This window comes from Schistocerca piceifrons, unplaced genomic scaffold (genome assembly GCF_021461385.2).
Source record: "Schistocerca piceifrons isolate TAMUIC-IGC-003096 unplaced genomic scaffold, iqSchPice1.1 HiC_scaffold_319, whole genome shotgun sequence".
Lineage (NCBI taxonomy): Eukaryota > Metazoa > Arthropoda > Insecta > Orthoptera > Acrididae > Schistocerca > Schistocerca piceifrons.
This window is the reverse complement of record NW_025728536.1, coordinates 5,001-7,500: the sequence shown is the minus strand read 5'-3', so window position 1 is coordinate 7,500 and position 2,500 is coordinate 5,001. Positions and strand designations below refer to the sequence as shown.

The following is a 2,500-nucleotide window of genomic DNA, read 5'->3' as shown; positions in this document are numbered from 1 at the left end:
AACCCATGTTGTACCTTAACCTAACCTATGTTGTACCTTAACCTAACCCATGTTGTACCTTAACCTAACCCATGTTGTACCTTAACCTAACCCATGTTGTACCTTAACCTAACCCATGTTGTACCTTAACCTAACCCATGTTGTACCTTAACCTAACCCATGTTGTACCTTAACCTAACCCATGTTGTACCTTAACCTAACCCACGTTGTGCCTTAACCTAACCCACGTTGTGCCTTAACCTAACCCACGTTGTGCCTTAACCTAACCCACGTTGTGCCTTAACCTAACCCACGTTGTGCCTTAACCTAACCCACGTTGTGCCTTAACCTAACCCACGTTGTGCCTTAACCTAACCCACGTTGTGCCTTAACCTAACCCACGTTGTGCCTTAACCTAACACCACGTTGTGCCTTAACCTAACCCACGTTGTGCCTTAACCTAACCCACGTTGTGCCTTAACCTAACCCACGTTGTGCCTTAACCTAACCCACGTTGTCCCCTAACGTAACCCACGTTGTCCCCTAACGTAACCCATGTTGTCGCCTAAACCTGCTCTGTAATTGTTATACGACTCGTTCAATTAGTGTAGTGTTGCCCACCCGCAACCCTCGCAATATAGTTCGCTACTCGCACTGCCCGCTCCCCTGTGTATCGCTTCATGTTAAACACCTTGCAAGTCTTGCTGACTTTCCACATGCTCCTGCTGTACACTGTAATGTGGATGGCAGCAGGACGTACATGCCGCCCCTCCCCACGTCCCCACCTTGCCCCCCTGCCTTCGCAAGCTGGTTGGTGAGAAGTTTGCATGTTCAATGCCCTTCGCATGCGACGTACTCAGGCTACGTTGTGGTGCGGCCTGTGTCAACCGTCCGCTAATGTCGTACGCGTAAACCACAATCTGTACTGCACATTCGTCCTTATGTACCGAATGATACATCGTGGCACATGTGTGACCGTACAACGACTGCGCCCAAAAACGGCGGACCATACAGTGCAAATATTGTGCACGCAGCTACGTGTCGTCTCCCTATGAGAGCTGGATTGCAGTGTGGTACGCCATAGAGACGTGTGGGAGGAACGGACGCCGTGGATGGCGATCAGCATGAGCTGTCTGTTGATGTATTCGGACCTAGTCGTCTCTCCTCACACACCGTGATGGCATGGTGCACCGCGTTCCATATCTGCGACATGCTACAGAGGCCGGTTGACAGTCGTTCGAGCAATGGACATCGCATACGTACGGGGGCCACCTTCCACGTATTGTCTAGGCGTGCACATTTTGTTGCGTGTATGTGGGCAGACGTAGTGTGGCGTGACACCTGACACAGGCATGCAATAATCGTTGAAGTTGCAAATGGCGATGGACGCCTGCGTTTTCTGGTGAAGTTACGCAAATGAACAAATGGTAACCTGTTGTGGTGCGGTTGTTCTCGCTAGGGGTGAATCGGTGATGGCGACGATAGGTTGAGGTACGAACCGGTTGTTCCAGCGATACCCACCATGCCGACGAAACTGAACGGCATCTGGGTGTGAAGCGATACGCGGCGGTGGCTGGGTGGGACCGTCCCCGGCCGGTGAGGGGGCGCCTCCCGGCGTGCTGGCCGCGCGGTGCGTGGGCGCACGCGCTACAGCCGGCTGGTGGGGGCGGCCAGTGGCAGGCGCGCCGGCCGACGGACGCGGCAGGCGTCGCAGCTGCGCGCCGGCGCACCCTGCGCGCGGCGCCGTGCGGCCAAAGTAGGTCCTCGCGGGCCCGGTGCGAAGCGCGGTGGACATCTTCAGTGTGCTGGTCCGATTGAGGACTGTGTGCGTTGAGGATGCGCCGCCGCCCGGCGCTCGGCGCTCGCGACGCCGTCTGCTGCTCGGTCGCCCCAGCGGTTCTCGCTGGTGGTTTGTATCGCAGCTGTGCGGATGTGTTGGCGCGTGCGCTGTGCTGGGAGAGTTCGCTTCGGCACCCAAGTGGGGCTTTTGTCCTTCTGTGGCGCTGGCGTTGGAGCTGCCGGTCACCGTAGGTGGCGCGTGTTGTCTCCCGCCGGCAATGCCACGACAGCACGCTCCCGGGCCTCTGTCGGCAGCGGCAAGCTCAGTTGGGAGCACGGGTGGTCGCACCGAAAGCGTCTACTCGCCTAACTCCGGGCGATTGCGCCTCTCTCGAACCCGACCAAGTACTTGGGACGGCGCTGCGCGCCGCCGGGACCTGAGAGGGTTTCGAGGTGTATTGTGCAGGGGAGCTCAGCCTCCTCCTGTTTGCAGAATGATTGAGCGGACGCTTGCGTGTTCGCGCGGGCCCCCGGGACACACTCCCGGGCGGCCGGCTGCTCAGCTCTAGTTGACGCAGCTCCCTGGTTGATCCTGCCAGTAGTCATATGCTTGTCTCAAAGATTAAGCCATGCATGTCTCAGTACAAGCCGCATTAAGGTGAAACCGCGAATGGCTCATTAAATCAGTTATGGTTCCTTAGATCGTACCCACGTTACTTGGATAACTGTGGTAATTCTAGAG

The 2,500-nt window shown here is 56.8% G+C and overlaps 1 non-coding gene across 1 annotated transcript in view; it reads left to right on the top strand.

Moving 5' to 3' along the window:
• Window positions 1-2,337: 2,337 nt before the first annotated feature.
• The window catches only part of LOC124745432, a 1,909-nt gene continuing 1,746 nt past the window's right edge, over window positions 2,338-2,500 (top strand). The window contains exon 1 of the ribosomal RNA XR_007011002.1: window positions 2,338-2,500. This exon is cut by the window's right edge and continues 1,746 nt beyond it. This is a non-coding gene — a ribosomal RNA (small subunit ribosomal RNA).